At 39.8% G+C, this 19,106-nt stretch overlaps 1 long non-coding RNA gene across 1 annotated transcript; it reads left to right on the top strand.

Moving 5' to 3' along the window:
• Window positions 1-1,114: 1,114 nt before the first annotated feature.
• Window positions 1,115-18,419, top strand: LOC111454036. Its single transcript, XR_002712352.1, has 3 exons — window positions 1,115-1,305; window positions 5,355-5,358; window positions 18,408-18,419. It is a non-coding gene; the product is annotated as an uncharacterized LOC111454036 (long non-coding RNA).
• Window positions 18,420-19,106: the final 687 nt, after the last annotated feature.

The raw sequence follows: 19,106 nt of genomic DNA on the forward strand, positions 1-19,106 counted from the left end.
CTATTCACTCGCTTCACGCTTCAGAATTCAACCAATTCGGATTATTCAAATTCAAAAGCAAATGTATTTTAAAATATTGTGGAGAAACTCGTCTAAAAATGACCTATGAAAGTCTTAGATGAACACGGACTCTCTAGAATAGTATGATATTGTCCACTTTGAGCATAAGCTCTCGTGATTTTACTTTGGAGATGGAGAGAGTATTCTTTAATTATAAACCCATGATCATTCCCTAAATTAGCGGATGGGGACTTTCATCATTGTTACATATGGTATTAGAGCTAGACATCGGGTGATATGTCAACGAGGAGGCTAAGATTCGAAGCGCTGGATCCCGAAAGGGGGTAGATTGTATGATCCCACGTATTTTAGAAAAGGGAACGAAACATTGTTTATAAATATGTGAAAATCTCTCTCTAGCAAAAACGTTTTAAACATTGAGAAGAAGGTCGGAAAGGAAAGCTCAAAAAACAAAATTCTAGGTCTTATTATCAATCGAAGAGAGACACGAGTGCATTAGCTTACTCTACTAATTGAAGAATTTAGAGTTTTGATACCAATAATAGCCGTTGTTTTAGTATGCTAAGGATCCATATGTATCCACGATCCACAATTTTCAAGACGGATAAAAGTTACTCTAGGGATAACAAGCTGATCTTCTCCAAGAGATCACATCGACGACCCTTCCACTCGGCACCATCGAATCACTAAGGCCGACTTTCGTCCCTGCTCGACGGGTGGGTCTTGCAGTCAAGCTCCCTTCTGCCTTTGCACTCGAGGGCCAATCTCCGACTGGCCCGAGGAAACCTTTGCACGCCTCCGTTACCTTTTGGGAGGCCTATGCCCCATAGAAACTGTCTATCTGAGACTGTCCCTTGGCCCGTAGGTCCTGACACAAGGTTAGAATTCTAGCTCTTTTAGAGTGGTATCTCACTGATGGCTCGGGCCCCACCGGAAGGGGGCCTTCTTCGCCCTCCACCTAAGCTGTGCAGGAAAGGCCCAAAGCCAATCCTAGGAAATAGTGAAGCTTCATAGGGTTTTTCTGTCTAAGGCCCAAAGCCAATCCTAGGGAACAGTGAAGCTTCATAGGGTCTTTCTGTCCAAGGCCCAAAGCCAATCCTAGGGAACAGTGAAGCTTCATACGGTCTTTCTGTCCAGGTGCAGGTAGTCCGCATCTTCATAGACATGTCTATTTCACCGAACCTCTCTCCGAAATAGTGCCCAGATCGTTATGCCTTTCGTGCGGGTCAGAACTTACCCGACAAGGAATTTCGCTACCTTAGGACCATTATAGTTACGGTCGCCGTTCACTGGGGCTTCGGTCGCCGGCTCTCCTATCATCAGGTCTTTCACCGAGCCTCTCTCCGAGACAGTGCCCAGATCGTTATGTCTTTCGTGCAGGTCAGAACTTACCCGACAAGGAATTTCGCTATCTTAGGACCGTTATAGTTACGGCCGCCGTTCACCGGAGCTTCGGTCGCCATGGTCTTACGACTTTGCGAAGACTTATGTTTTTGGTAAACAGTCTTGAATATACATATGGCACCGTCTTAGATTCTAATAGATTATATTAATTTAATTCAATGACATTTCTATTTAATTTAGAAATAAAATATTCTTATTTCATTTAAATAAACCAATAAAATACTCTTATTTCATTTTTAATTGAAGTTTTAAGGGAATATATATTTTTTTTGCGTGAATTTTTTCTCTTCTTCCTTTTTAATATTTTTATAATGGGTAAACTATTTATTTATTAATTTAATTTTTTGTTTTATAATTTTTCAAAAATATCTATAGACATTAAAATTTTATAAATGTTATGACCAATCAATAATTTGCTTCATTTTTTAAAGACTATTGTTATTATTTCCTTGGTAGCTCAACACAGGGACTCTTTACCTGCTTATATACCCATCACCAATACATAACAAGATTCATTATGACGCGAGCTTTTGCTCATGGAGCTATATTTTTTTATTAGAGATTACAATCCAGAACATAATGAGAACAATGTATCGGCAAAAATGTTAGACTATAAAGAAGCTATCATATTCCATTTAAGTTGGGCAAGCCTTTTTCTAAGGTTCCATACTTTTGGGCTTTAGGTTCATAATGATATCATGCTTGCTTTTGAGAAACAAATCTTAATCGAACCCATATGAAGATAAGGTTATTGTTTTAATTTTGATCTTTGTTTTGTTTCGTTATTCAAACAAAATTTGATTATTTTTAATTATTTAAATAAGAAATCTCCACAAATATTATTGAACTAAAGTGGAGTATTAAGTATGTTAAGGTTTAAGAAAGATGTAATTTAAATGATTTTATTGAGATAGAATAATAGATCAATCAATAGAGATTAGAGAATGACACATAATAAGATCATAGTAAATGACCATAGTGGGCGAGATATGTGTTTGCCAACCATTTACCCAAAACAATCTCTGTTTCCGTATTAAAATGACCACGATCCCACGAAAAGCCTTCAAATGTGGTAAAGTTTACCGGCAACTCCCGAGAGTCGATAGTAATGATGTCTGGAAGCTCTTTTTGGACTGCATCTTCAGCTGCTCTCACTGCCGGCAAGTTATGAGTATCGTGCTTCATAAAAAAATCATAAAGGGATATCTTAACAATAATGACCGGTAAAAATCTAGGTTTTATATCATTGCGGATGTCGGTGATGAACTTCTTTAAGTTGTCTTTGTATCTTTGAGCGGTGTCATTCATAGCCGCATCGCTTTCTCCTTGATACCAAAACAAAGCACGCACAACTCCACCTTCTTTTTCTGATGTTTTAATTCGTTCAATGAAATTTTGGTAAAAAGTTGCACTAGGATTGCTAGGGTTTTTAATCCATTGTTCAATTAAAGTGCCACCCCTAGCACAAGGAACTAAACCCACGATGCCGGCCTTTTGTCCAGCTTTTTCTTTGAACTGGTGAGCAAACGGTATCCCCGGACCAATCCCTGGAGTGTGACTAATGTCAATCTCCAAATGGAGAGGTTCATGTGCTATCTCCCACTGGCGCTCAGGGTTCAACCGTAGGATGGATGGGTCGGATTGACACTCTAATGGGACCTTTCCATCCCACACAAGTTTCCCGTTTTGAATTTTCTCTACCCCACCTCGACCAGCCATGTTGCTCTGACCGGCAAGGATAAATATGTTGGTGGGAGAAGTAGCCCCTGAAAGGGAAGGGCTAAACAATATCATACACAACAAGATTGATAGTATGATATTGTCTTTTCTATTGTCTTTTCTTTTCTCCCTTTGCAGGTATTCTTGTTTCGCGTGGGGTTCGTAAAACTTGTTAGGAATCACGACTCTCTACAATGGTATGATATTGTCCACTTTGAGCATATGCTCTCATGGCTTTGCTTTGGGCTTCCCGAAAAGACCTCATACCAATGGAGATAGTATTCTTCACTTATAAACCCACGATCTTCCACTAAATTAACCAATGTGGGACTCACTCCCAATAATCCTCAACAAAACTCGGTGGTCGCCAGAAAACTCAAGTTTTTCGGCGACTGAGTTTTTTCCCGAGTCATTACATTATCTATCCCTAAAAAGAACTTTCGTCCTCAAAAGTCTCAAACTCCTGTACCAACTCGGGGTATTTTTCTCTTATTTCGTCCTCACTCTCTCACGTGGCTTCCTCACTGTGGTGATTCCACCACAGCACCTCGCAATGCTCCTGTTGCGTAAGGTTTTTACTTCTTTAGCTAAGATTCCTACTGGTTTTTCCTCGTAACTCAGATCTTCATTGAGTTGGAGTGGTTCGTGGATAGGGTTCGTAATGTACTTCCTCAGCATCGACACGTGAAATACATCATGTACTCCTGAGAGGGATGGAGGTAGGACTAACTTATACGCTACTGGACCAACTCGCTCTAGGATCTCCAATGGTGCAATGAATTTAGGACTTAACTTGCCCTTATGTCCGAATCTTAACACACCTTCATAGGTGCCACCTTGAGGAATACTAGGTCCCCTATCTCAAACTCCAGGCTTTTACGCCTTACATCGGCGTAACTTTTCTATCTACTTTGAGCGGTACCCATCCTCGCTCAAATTTTCTGGACAGCCTCATTGGTGAGTCGAACCAGCTCGGATCCTACTAATTCTCTCTCTCCTACTTCTTCCCAACATAGTGAGACCTACACCATTTCCCGTACAGGGCCTCAAACGGTGCCATTCCAATAGTTGCTTGGAAGCTGTTGTTATACGAGAATTCCATCAGGTAGAGTTTGGAATCCCAACTTCCCTTAAAATCTAGTACGCAAGTGCGTAGCATGTCCTCTAGAATATGGTTTAAATGCTCCGTTTGTCCATCTGTTTGGGGGAGAAAGGCGGTACTAAAGTCAAGGCGGGTACCCAGTGCTTTTTGAAGTCCGTGCCAAAACGCTGACGTAAAGCATGGATCCCGATCGTACATATAGACACTGAGACTCCATACTATTTCTTTCACATATAGTTGTGCCCAATTGTCAATTGTATATGTAACTTTCGCAGGTAGAAAGTATGCCGACTTGGTCAACCTATCGACAACTACCCAGATCACTGTATAGCCTTTGGGCGTTTTGGGTAAACCTACTATGAAGTCCATCGCTATGTTTTCCCACTTCCACTCCAGTATGCTTAGGGGCTGCAACTACCCAGCCGCCTTTTGTCTTGGAGCTTTCACTTGATGACAAACTAAGCACTTTCTCACAAACCCGGCCACATCCCTCTTCATGCTCTTCCACCAAAAGTGTTGTTTTAAATCTTGGTACCTCCTGGATGCATGGCAAATGGCGAGTTGTGAGCTTCCATCAGTATCTCTTTCCTTAAATCTTCTATTGCCGGAACACATAAGCATCCCTGATACGATAGTCCTTCATCCGATGACTTTGAGAATCCATCTACCGGACTTTCGTCTAGCTGTCCTAGGACTTTCTGTAAGTTAGGATACTCTCTTTGGAAGGTAGTAATTCTCTGCCTAAGCGTAGGTTGTACCATGAGTCGGGCCAGTTGTATTATGACTCCCTCGGTCGCTACAGTTATGTTGGCTCACTCGAACTCTCTTTGTACCTTTACTTCCCTTGTAATGAGGGCCGACGAGTGGACCGTCTTCCTACTCAAGGCATCTGCGACCAAGTTTGCTTTTCTAGGGTGGTACTGGATATCTACATCATAATCCTTCACCAATTCTAACCACATTCTCTGCCTCATATTTAACTCTTTCTGGGTGAAGAAGTATTTCAAACTTTTGTGGTCGGTAAAAATTCTGGTTTTCTCTCCATACAGGTAATGTCGCCAGATTTCCAGCACGAACACTACAGCGGCCAACTCTAGGTCGTGGGTAGGGTAGTTCTTTTCATATTCCTTAAGTTGACGAGATGTGTATGCGACAACCTTGCCGTGTTGTATTAATTCACATCCCAGTTCTTTCATGGAGGCATCACTATAGATCACATACCCTTCTAAGCTCTCGGGTACAATGATTACTGGGGTGGTTACCAATCTCTCTTTTAGGTTCTGGAAGCTTGCCTCACAAGCATCATCCCATCTAAATGGTACCCCTTTTTTGTTAACTTTGTTAAAGGCGAGGATATTTTAGCGAAGTCTTGCACGAACCTTCGATAGTATCCCCCCAATCCTAGGAAACTCCTTACTTCCGTTACCGTAGTTGGGTGTTCTCACTTTGTGATCGCTTCGACCTTGGTGGAATCTACAGATATTCCGTCCTTTGACACCACGTGTCCTAGGAAAGAGACTTGTCGTAACCAAAATTCGCATTTAGAGAACTTGGCGTACAACTTGTGCTTTCTTAGGGTGGTTAGGACTTTTCAGAGGTGTTCCTCGTGTTCTAGGTCTATTTTTGAGTATATAAGGATGTCGTCAATGAACACGATCATGAACATGTCTAGGCATTCCTTGAATACTCAGTTCATTAACTCCATAAACACAGCTGGGGCATTGGTGAGGCTAAATGACATCACTACCAACTCGTAGTGACCGTACCTTGTCCTAAACGCCATTTTTGGTACGTCTTTTTCATTAATCCTAATTTGGTGGTAACCGGATCGAAGATCTATCTTGGAGAATACAGTTGCCTCTCTGAGTTGATCAAACAAGTCTTATGTTCTAGGCAGAGGATATTTGTTTTTTATGGTTATCTTATTTAGCTCTCTGTAATCGATGCACAGACGCATCGATCCATCTTTCTTCTTAACAAACAACACTGGTGCACCTAGGGGGACACGCTAGGTCGAATGAATTCTTTATCTAGTAAGTCTTGCAATTGCGCCTTGAGTTCCTTCAACTTTACTGGCGGCGATAGGGTGCTTTGGAAATAGGCCCAGTTTTCGGCTCGAGTTCGATGACGAAGTCAACCGCTCGGAGGGGGTATTCTAGGTAAGTCATCCAGAAATACATCCGGGAACTCGTTTACTATTGGCACGTTTACTAGGGTCTTTTCCTTTCCTCCTACGTCTACAGCACATGCTAATATAGTCCATCCACCTTGTTGGACTAACCTCTTTGCTTTCATCATCGAGACTAACTTGGGGGTAATTCCGGTACTTGTGCCTTTAAATTTAAAGGTAGGTCCTGTCGGTGGTGAAAATTTTACTTCCTTTTTGCGACAGTCTATACTAGCTCGGTTTTCAGCTAGCCAATCCATGCCTAGTAAGACGACGAAATCCGTCATATTTGCCACCATCAGGTTAACGTTTAAAGTTTGGTTCCCTATGATTACTTGATCATCCTTTACTCTATCCCTAGATACTAAGTCTACCCCCGCAGGGGTGCTTACAGACATTTCATGCAATAAAGGTTCTAATTCGAACCCTGCTTGTACAACAAAAGGCATGGAAATAAAGGAATGTGTGGAACCAGAATCAAATAAGGTAAAAGCGAAATGACCTAAAATGGATAGTGTACCTGTCACCACGCCGTAGACCTCCCAGTGTCCTTGCACGTTGACGCGTAGGCCCTAGCTTGAGCTCTAGTGGTACTGGTTGTTCCATTTGCTCTACTACTTTGGGCGGGTTTGCTTGTGCTGTAGCGTTTCCAGCTGTGTAGTTCACGGTGATGTGCCCCTCTTGACCACATCTATAACACGCTCGGCTGCCAGTCATGCACCTCCCACCGTGTAGTCTTCCACAGATAGTGCACCCTTCCTCTCTCCTCCCTCTGGCCCCATCTTGATTCCTGGGGTTTCTATGAGTACGTCGAGAAGGGTGTCGCTCATTCCATCTAGGAGCAGATCTGTTGTTGGAACGGTGCCTACGTGTTGGTGGTGGACAGCCAGAGCCTCCTGATTCATGAGGACGCTTCTGCCCAATTACTATTGTCTCTTCTCGTCGTTTCTCATCCTTTGGTTTCTCTAAAGCCTTGGCAGTTCTCAAGGCTTCCTCATAGGTCTTTGGGTTGAACGCCTCCCACATGCGGCGGATTCTGGGTTCCAGATCCAATACAAACTTCTCTGTCGTCTTTTCCTCAGTGTCCACCATGGACGGCGCAAATCTCTTGAGTCTCTTAAACTCTCAGTTGTACTTCTCCACCGTGAGTCCGCCCTGTACTAGGTGGGCGAACTCCTGCTGTCTTTTAAGTCGCTCTGACTTAGGATAATATTCTTTAAGGAAGGTCTCCTTAAACCGTTTCCAGTTCATAGGTCCCCCTTCTGGGTTAAGGAGGGTTTTGTTATCTCTCCACCATATCTCCGCGTCCTATTGTGGGACGAATGTTGCACAGGCGACCTTTTGGTTCTCTAGGCACTCCATAGTCTGAAAGGTGATTTCTACTGCTGTAATCCACATTTGGGGTTCTATGGGGTCTACTAAGGAACCAATGAATGGTCAAGGGTCATATCTCTTGAAATCCCTCATCCAGTTTGAACATCTAATAGGTTGTGGAGGGTTTTCTAGGGCGTTGGCCTGAGCATTGGCCTGTGCTTGTGCCTGTGCCAGTGCCAACGCCTGTGCTTGGGCCTGTTCCTGAGCCTGTTGTAAATTGGCTTGTTGAGTGGTTACCAAGGTTTGAATTAGGACTTGGATTGAGTCACACATTAACTTAGTGTTAGCATCTACTCTAGCCGCCGGGGGTGCAGCTTTAGGTGCGGCTTGGAGTGGTAGGGCAGGCTGGGGTGGAGGTTCAGCTTGTGGTGGAGTTTCAGCTTGGAGTGGAGGCTCTAGAGGTGGTAAGACTGGCGGCGACGTAACTGTACCGACCCAGTTTCTGATCTTTCTCGAGGTGGGCCCTCTACTGCCACACCTCGTCCGATTTCTCCACGACCAGGTTGCCCCCATCCTTGTCTTCCTCTTTCCCTTCCTCTTCTTCGTCCTCTGGGCATGGTTCTATAAACCAATATAAGGTTGCTAAGTCTAAGGCCTTAATACTATGCATATATAAATAACAATATACACATTATACGATACATCGTAACGCCACAGAAATTTCAGTAACCTCCACATCATGAGATCACAGTAACCTCCACATCATGAGATCATGCTAAATATCACATAATTTCAGTAATATTAACATAAAAATGCACGGGAGTTTTAAAACATTTCTCTTTTCTTATCTTATGCAAGGCGTACCTAACGGTGACGGGGCATCGACGTTGGGACTATGGAGCGTGCCAAGCCTACATCGTAGGCTAGTCTATAGAATCTAAAACCTAGAGCTCTGATACCAACTATAACGACCCTAAATTTCCACATATCTAGAGACGACACTAACGTCTCATGCTCATCTCTAATGCATAATATAAATCTAAGAATGCTCATCTTTATCAGTGGAAAAATTTAAAACTTCAGAATACGTTCAAACATTAGAAAACACTGCCAGACTTACGTGTTTCAAACATCATACTAGAGTTCAAAATAAGATAAAAACAATTACAAATTAAATAATTTAAATAAATGAATAAATGAAATGCCTAACAAAGTCTAGGAAAACAATATGGCATGCTAATGCAAACACATGCAATCATGAATTAGGGACCGATGTGTAGTACTTCCCTACACACGACTGAGACGTGTGAATCCCCAAGGCGCTAGCACACCCCCTGGACCCTCTGGTCAAGCTAATCTCTATAGCGACATCCGAAGGTCAGCGGAACCCCATAGTGTAATGCACTTCATGAACACACTCATTTGTGTGCTTTTGTACCTGTGCGCATTCACGCTCATCATACGATGCACGTCCGCACTCATCATCTCTAGGTGAAGTAGCCCTATACTTATGAACATACAGTATGCATCTCTTCTAACACAACCCTCTAGTCTCATCTCTTTGTTACACTTTGTAATCCGATCTAACGACATGATGCAATATGGCAAACAACATCAATATGGAAAACATACGCTCATTCGATGCATCAACTATGGTTATTTCATATCCTCCTTTTTCTTTTCGTAACTTGGTTTAGATTCCATATTTGTCATCTTATATATTTATTTCCTTACAAAACGTAGTAGATCATTTCCTTACATTTTGTTCATTTCTCCCTAACATCTTGGTCATTTCTCCCTTCTTGGTTTACCATTTATATTGAATTGAAAGGTTGGTCATTTTCATATATAATGTTGGCATGCCATAATAGGCTTAGCATTAAAATTTTATGGGCAGCAAAGTTTATTTAATTGGATTAAGGGTCTTGACTCACGATAGCACCAATAATAACCTAGCTGATACTTACTTAAATCTCATAAACATGATGAATCAACGTCGACTATAACCCCTAGCCTTCCAAGCTAACGATGCGGGTTCGATTCCCGCTATCCGCTTATCTTATTCTTATTATATATATTCTTATATATATTATAAATATAATAAATTATTCATTAATTAATTGAAATTTTTCAATTAATTAAAAATTAAAATGGAATTACTCAAATCAAAATTTTAACATTACTTAATTTTAAGTAATGTATTACTTAATGTAATGCATCATTGAATTGAATACGCAATTTCCGGAATTGTCACACATTTTTTTTACGAACAAGAGAGGTGAAAATACGAAAAAAAAAACTGNAAAGATTGTTATAATCTCCTCTTGTATAGGGATCATCTATAAAGCGTGTCCTTTTGAATGCATTCAGACGGAAAGGCTGACATAGATGTTATGTATGGGTGGCATTTTTTTTTTCTTTACATCTTACATGTAAGAATTTATCCATCTTCCATAAAGGAGCCGAATGAAACCAAAGTTTCACGTTCGGTTTTGAATTAGAGACGTTCAAAATGATGAATCAACGTCGACTATAACCCCTAGCCTTCCAAGCTAACGATGCGGGTTCGATTCCCGCTATCCGCTTATCTTATTCTTATTATATATATTCTTATATATATTATAAATATAATAACTATTATTCATTAATTAATTGAAAATTTTCAATTAATTAAAAATTAAAATGGAATTACTCAAATCAAAATTTTAACATTACTTAATTTTAAGTAATGTATTACTTAATGTAATGCATCATTGAATTGAATACGCAATTTCCGGAATTGTCACACATTTTTTTTACGAACAAGAGAGGTGAAAATACGAAAAAAAAAAAAAAAATTGGAATGAAAAGCGTCCATTGTCTAATGGATAGGACAGAGGTCTTCTAAACCTTTGGTATAGGTTCAAATCGGTTTCTCTAAACTCTTTGAAAGATAATATTTCAATGTGGATAATTTCATTTGCCTCATTCGATATGCGCTCCTCAATGCATCTAGGTTATTATTTTAATTTTGATCTTTAAGAACAAAATTTGATTATTTTTAATTATTTAAAAAGAAACTTCCACAAAAGTGGAGTATTAAGTATGTTATGGTTCAACAAAGATGTGGTTTAAATGATTTTATTGAGATAGAATAATAGATCAATTAATAGAGATTAGAGAATGACACATAATAAGATCATAGTAAATGACCATAGTGGGCGAGATATGTGTCTGCCAACCATTTACCCAAAACAATCTCTGTTTCCGTATTAAAATGACCACGATCCCACGAAAAGCCTTCAAATGTGGTAAAGTTTACCGGCAACTCCCGAGAGTCGATAGTAATGATGTCTGGAAGCTCTTTTTGGACTGCATCTTCAGCTGCTCTCACTGCCGGCAAGTTATGAGTATCGTGCTTCATAAAAAAGTCATAAAGGGATATCTTAACAATAATGACCGGTAAAAATCTAGGTTTTATATCATTGCGGATGTCGGTGATGAACTTCTTTAAGTTGTCTTTGTATCTTTGAGCGGTGTCATTCATAGCCGCATCGCTTTCTCCTTGATACCAAAACAAAGCACGCACAACTCCACCTTCTTTTTCTGATGTTTTAATTCGTTCAATGAAATTTTGGTAAAAAGTTGCACTAGGATTGCTAGGGTTTTTAATCCATTGTTCAATTAAAGTGCCACCCCTAGCACAAGGAACTAAACCCACGATGCCTGCCTTTTGTCCAGCTTTTTCTTTGAACTGGTGAGCAAACGGTATCCCCGGACCAATCCCTGGAGTGTGACTAATGTCAATCCCCAAATGGAGAGGTTCATGTGCTATTTCCCACTGGCACTCAGGGTTCAACCGTAGAATGGATGGGTCGGATTGACACTCTAATGGGACCTTTCCATCCCACACAAGTTTCCCGTTTTGAATTTTCTCTACCCCACCTCGACCAGCCATGTTGCTCTGACCGGCAAGGATGAATATATTGGGAGAAGTAGCCCCTGAAAGGGAAGGGCTAAACAATATCATACACAACAAAACTGATAGTTGTAGCAAAACCATTTTGACCCTTTGTGTCTGCAAATAGACACAGAAGAAGAAAAGTATAAAGGAACTAAAAGCTACTTTTTGTGTCTATTTGCAGACAACTACTCTCCCGTTAAAACTCTTATCACTCTCCTCCTATTTTATAATTGATCTATGCTTCTCCATTCCTTTGTGACTCATCTTCACTTTTTATACTTAATTTTGGTTCTATTTTTAGTATTATTTAACTTTCAAAATGAGTTTCAATCGTCAATATTTGTGGATTGAGAGTATTTTTCGATCTTAATAGTCTTAGATCACATCTATATTGTCTAATGTATCTATATATAGAAGTATAAAAATAAATTTGCAACTATGAATTTTATTTTAATTTTAATTATTATTATTATTATTATTATTATTTTATCAATCTTGTCTCACATGTCTTTTTCAATAGTATAAAAGATGGGATCTTTTGACATTAAAATATACATGGAAGATTTAAGTTTTGTTGGCTCCCTAAATAAACTCTAAGCTCCTTCTTCTAAATGGATTAATATTATAGGTTAAATTAAACCAAGTAAAACTAAACCTAGAAATGTTCGACCAAAACGAGATTAGGAGCACAAAGGAGAGCATAAAACGTTAATGAGTTAGATTTGATGAATATTTTTTATGCATCAATAACATGTACTCTGGCTCTATTTATGTGCTATTGTTTATGTTATGTGATCTGAACCAACAATGTAATATATGTATGTATTTTCTTTTATCTTTAACGATAACTGCAATGTTGATGTGACCATGTTTATGCCCTTTGAGACACTATGACATATCATGTTTGATAAGAATGTATGAAATACCAAGAATATGTATGTACTTCGCCGATGATAACAACTGTACAAAAAAAAAAAAAAAAAAAAAAAANATGATAATAATTAATAATTAAATAATAAAAATAAAAATTTTCCCGAAATCTAATCTCCACGGACCCCTCCTTTTCTCCCAACCATCTCTTCTCAACCAACTGATCAGTCAAAATTCAAAAGAAGCATAGGTGTTCCTGCATCAATTAAGAAAAAAAAAAATACATTTACAGCTGAAGATTTAATTGGAGAGATAGATCTTGGAGATTTAATTGGAGAGAGGTCTCCTTCTCATATATGCAATCGACGTTACAAAAAAATCAGTTGTAATCAGATTTCCTTTTCTTTATCTAATTATTTAGAATGAGATCTATTGCCTAGTTGCCTAGTTATTTAGATTTTAATTAGCAAGTTAGGTTAGAGGAATAACTAAATTCAAGGATGCCAATATTTGTCAACCGAATTAAAAAAAAAAAAAAGGAAAAGAAAAGAAAAGAAAATGACAGCAGCAGCTTGAAGCTGCTGCCCTGGAGAACGGAAGAATGGACAGGTGGATTGAAGGGAAAAGAAAGAAAAGAGAGGAAGATGGAGGTGTGGGATGAAGAAGGGTGGTTTTATTTTGTGTTAGTGTTATGGATGGTGGTGGTGGTGGTTGGCGTTGGCAAGGCCGACGAGGAAGCACCAAATATTATCGAAGGAAACAGAGGAAGAGGGAAACAGAAAACAGAGAATGTTATAATTCGTGTTTTCCGGTAAAACCTTAAGGTTCTTTGGCGTTTGTTGTGACAATGTGCAAACCTGAGGATGGGGAGACGATTGTGAAGGCTTTTTAGCCATTGAAGCTCTGAACTAAGCTGATTTAAGCGGTTGTCGCAAAAGTAACAAAAAACCCATATCACCGAACCTTTAAATCTCGATATCTTGGTTCATATTGTATAATGAGTTATGAAATAGGGCTTGTTAGAATCGTAATAAGGAGATCTATAAATTTGTAGAAGGAATCAGGATGAAATTCGAATCGTAGAAGGAGGATATGGCTTCGGGATATAGTAGGTATTAACAGAAAAGATGGGAAAATTTCAGAAAACGCAAGGAAGAAGAAGAAGTGCGTGCACTAGACGCAGGCGTGTGAGGGCCGCGACTGGGTGTGCGACTGGGCGTGCTCCTGGCGCGTGGGACAGACACACCGAGGATGAGAGGGCGCGTGAGGGCGCGTGAAGCATCATTTTGGGTTCCCGGTTTGTCTCGTTCGATTTGTTTTGACCTGTTCTACCTAGATTGACCTATACTTACCTTGAAAATGGTGAAATATAGGTCTAATTGGAAGGAATTGTGTTGAAATACCCTATTAAATGTACAATCAAGAGAGAAAGGGATTCGAAACCAGGTAAGTAGCGTATCGACCTTTGAACTAGTTCTTAACTTGTTTTACAACATGTGAGTATGTTGTTTACCTGATTAAGAGCTTAATATGTTATGATGAGCTTTGATGATATTGAGTGTTTATTATATATTGTGACTGCTTGCCTGTGATGTAAGCATGATATAAATGATTGTCAGAATGTTCTATGTGTTGAACATGATACATGTATGAAAACATGCAGTAACTGTGAGTATGTTATGCACGTTAATAGAAAGGTTATGACTCTAAGATATGCTTATTGGTTGTTGAGCTATGGCTTATTTATATGGGTATGATAGTCTACTAATTCCCGCGGAGTTCCTGGCCAACGCGCTGTGTGCTAAGTCAGGGAGCATGAGTACTCCTGACCGTTGGTATATGAGATAAACAGGCCGCTAGAGCAATTAGTAGACGGGCCGTATTTGACCGAGAGCGAGTCTTACATACGAGTCCGAAAATTCTAGATAAGCATATTGAGAGAGAGTCAGTAACCTAGCTGGAGGTAACTGAGATACTTCATTTACGAACAGATGACCCTAGTAAGAGAACTAGGAGTCAATGATGAATAAATTTTAAAAAAACACTTGAAAAGATTAGTTATGAATTCATGAAAGATAAAGTTGGCTACTTACTGGGTAATTTAATTACTCATCAAAATTATTTTTAACTTTTCTTTCCAGATTTAGTTGATGCAGGCCAACCGAGGACGAGGACGAGACCAGCGGGCTAGAGACTATTTGGGAATCCATGTCTGTGCCTGTTTTGTGTACTTATGCTTTCGCGGTCAAGAATCTACTTCGGTTATTTTAAGTTTAAATAGCACTGGTTTTAAATGTTTTACTTGATGTTTTTGGAAATATTTTTTTTAAAATTTATCATTGGTTGTTGGAGTTTATTATCGAGGTCAGTGATAACTCCTGTGAATCGCGTTGACGATGAGCGGGTGTTACATATAGAATTGATTATTTGTGCAATTCAAAAACCTAATCAAATTGGCCAAAGATAATTGTGAACCGAATTAAAATAAAAAGAAAAGGAAACACTCCATAGGAGGAAAGAAAATATATGGTAAATATTAAAGAGTTTTAAATGGATGACATCAAAATGAAATTATAACAAACATAAACAAACATTTAAAACTTTATTCATGCAAAGCCTCTAATGTTCGCATGATGTTTAACACATGGGCCAATGTAAATTAAAGAAATAATTTTATAGAACTTCGAACTTGAAACTAATGTCATGAACTCGCAGAGGTTGACTTGGATTGAAACTAATGTCATGAACTCGCAGAGGTTGACTTGGATTTCAAAGGACAGAATTAAACTTTCATTAAGGATAAATTCGTGACAATAACTTAAACTAATCAGATAAGTGACCTTAATAGGCTAAAAATTGTATGAATTATGATGATGTATGAATTGTGTCGTATGATGTCGTATAATAGTATGTGATGATGTATGAGTTATGACGATGCATGAGCTGTATTATATGATGTCGTATACTAGTATATGATGATGTACGAGTGTATGATGATGTAGGAGTTATGATGCATTCTTGATGATGTGCGTAGTATATATATATTTTGATGAATGATGTACTTGATATGCTTGATGCACTTTATAGCAATATGATGAGTATGACGATTGCATGATGTTTACCTTAATATGATGATGTTTTCCATATGGAGCATGCTATATGATGATGAGTGTCATATTGTATCATGTCGTTAGATCGACATAGAACACAACCCTAAGAGCATGAAAATGATATTAATATAAATATCCATGAGTATATGTTACCTAGAGTAACAAAGAGATGAGACTAGAGGGATGTGTCAGAAGAGACATTATGATGGATTTAGAGGGATCTCATGCATATTGTATGTTCATAAGCATAGGGCTACTTCCCCTACAGATGATGAGTGCAGATGCGCACAGTATAATGATGAGTGCGAATGTGCACGAGTGCCAATGTGCACAGATGAGGGTGTTTATGAGGCGCATGACACTATAGGGTTCCGCTAACCTCTAGACGTTGCTACATATTAGCTTGACCAAAGGGTCCAGGGGGTGTGCGAGCGCCTTGGGATTCACACTCGCACGTGTGAATCATGTGTAGGGAAGTACTACACATCCAATTTGTTCGAGACTTGAGGTCACCCTTATGATAATTAGAGATAGGTCCCTAAATCATGATTGCATGTGCTTGCTTTTGCATGCCCCCTATAGTGGGGCCACTTACTGAGTATTCTTCGAAATACTCAGGCCGTGTGCCACATCATTGATACTCCAACCACGTGATCGAGACCTATACACTCCACCCCTTCGTATGGTTACAAGTTCAGTTCTTGTAACGGCACAGTAGTTAGTAGATAATCCAAGACTTGAGATAGAAGAGGCAGCAGATTCATATATGGAATCCATACAAATTATTCAACAAGTTTTGGAAGGAATTCCAGGAGGCGGGCGGAAAAGAGGGGAAAGCTCTCCTTTCCTTGTTCTCCTGTAGCTGGATTCTCCGAAACCACAAGAATCTTTAGTTAGAATGGTATTCCAACTCAGTACGTTTTGAGATTTTGAGACAGTACGATGAAAGTTGTAAGCTATGTTCGGGGGGAGTTATTGTCTATTGTTGGCCTATATGGTAGAATGAGTCGGGGGCCTGAGAGGCGGTGGTTTACCCTGTGGCGTATGTCAGCGGTTCGAGGCCGCATATCTCCAATTCATGAACTTTGCTGATTTAAAGCTATATGATAGCACTCCATTTTTCGATTTGGTAGTTCGATCTCGGAATGGAAGAAAAGTAATGAAACCGGCGATGGCTACTGAATAACCTTCTTTGACTTTCTAAATAATAAAGCCTTTGACTTTTGTATTCGTTTGTCAAATCTTGTTCAGTTCCACGAGTTCCAAATCCTGTCATCTCTACCTATTACTTATCTTTTGAACGGTAACGAGGAATCAATTGAGGTAAAGGCAAGGCGCACTTGTACGGAGGACGACGACATCGCGAGGAGAGATTGTGGTACGTGCATAGGGTAGACTCATATTTAAATTCCTAGTCTTAAGTTAGAATAGGTTGTTTTGCATTTCATTATTTTAAATTATTTTGTATTTGTTTTTATTTTCTCTAAATTTCAGTATTTCGTATTTAAACACGTAAGACCATGGCTGTGTTTTCCAGAGAAGAAGTTGTTTTAAGCATTTTTCGAAGTTTACATTAAAAATGATGTTCATGTAAGAGTTATATTTCTGTATTATAGATGAGCATGAGACGTTAGTAATGACTCCGAGTATGTGGAAATTTAGGGTCGTTACACGTATAAAACTTACAACATGAGTAATACAGAAGTATTGTATCCATCGTTTCCTTAAACCATGTTTTTTAATTCGGATCTCGAACATGTTTAATGGGACCTTATACATGCAATATTATTCGCGTTTCTTTCTCTTATGTCGGTTTTTAGTAGTGTAAAAGTGCGCTAGTCCATAGTCAGGCCTAAGGGGGTTTTTGTTAGCTAGCTGATACAGTGGATTCATGCGGACGTGTGTAATCCATGTGTAAAGAAGTATTATGATTCAACATTACCCGGAAGAGGAAGTAGAGCCCAAGGAATTAGGTGCCACCAATGATGATACATGTTATATGTGTATACATATTCTAACCCGAATAATTGGGTCACTTAATATTTTAAATAATCATCCTATATTAACGCCCCTAATTTTCTCTACCCTAATTAGCAACGTTACCTTATACTCGTCAAATCAACGGACAAGAGTTCACGTGGAACAGTCTCAATAACGAAAATGCATACATCAATGTAAGCAGTTCATACCTAGGAAAACGATTGCGACAACCTAGCCTAGAAGTAATCAACAGAGAACTAGAGGAAATAATTGCAAAACTATGAACCCAAAAGAATCCAACCGGTGCCTACGACACTACACTCTTCTCAAGATTTCCATGGCCCTTCGCATCATCCACCGTCACCCGTACATGGGAGCCTTGCCCTTACCTGAAAATATTGGTAGCACGTGGCTTGAGTATTATATAAAATACCCAATAAGTCGCCCCACTGTTGGGGTTAAGCATATATTCATACATCTGGATACAAGCAATCGCACACAATACATCTATATGTCGCACACGACACACATACATGACGCAAACAACACGCATACATGTCACACAGAATACCCATACATGTCGCACAGTGTCAGAAGAACAAAGCTGAGGGAGGGGTCTGTCTTCCATTCCTTCCCATGGCCTTAGGCCCTTGCTTTGTCCGGGCGGGGGTGGATGCATGGTACTTGCCCACACATGGCCCACGTGTGTGTCTGTGGGCCCACCAGGCGAGCTCGTAAGCGAACTCCCTGGGCCTGGCTGTGGGCCCATCAGGCGAGCTCGCAAGCGAACTCCCTGGGCCGGGCTTGGTCGGGTATGTATGACATACAATACCGGACGCCACGGACAAAGGAGGGCCTGCATGATATCGTGGCGAACACAATATCAAATACACGCATCCATTCCATCAGTAGCATAACGGGGGAGTGTCCCGGGTACATAACCATCGCGTGCATGAGGTTATTAAGGTTTACCTCCATGGCATTATACATCCAACGTTCCATCCCCTCGCCGCATTACATAGCATAACCGGGTCCACGTTGAGCAGCATATCATAGCATAACCGGGTCCACGTTGAGCAAGCATGTCATAGCGTACTAGTCATCTCATTCATGGCATGCGGGGTTCTCATTACAATCATGGCATGTCAATCAAACTCATCATACATACAGGGTAACACACCGTGTCACAACATCATATTCATAAACATGACATACATAGCAATTCACTATAAGAATTGCATACATAAACATAGCATGCATAGTATTTCATGCAAGAAACATCCAACCTAGCATACAGCAACAACATATGGTGCATGCAAGGGCCACAAGACACGCACCAACATACATACATAACTAACGCCAACAGTAAGGTTACTTACCTCCTTGGCCTTGGCCGAAGTCACCCACAATGCTAACTCCGGCGCCTAACTACCTCCTATAAGATAACATGATACACTTAGAGCCCTTTCACAAGTA

This window comes from Cucurbita moschata, unplaced genomic scaffold (assembly GCF_002738365.1).
Source record: "Cucurbita moschata cultivar Rifu unplaced genomic scaffold, Cmos_1.0 Cmo_Scf00016, whole genome shotgun sequence".
NCBI lineage: Eukaryota > Viridiplantae > Streptophyta > Magnoliopsida > Cucurbitales > Cucurbitaceae > Cucurbita > Cucurbita moschata.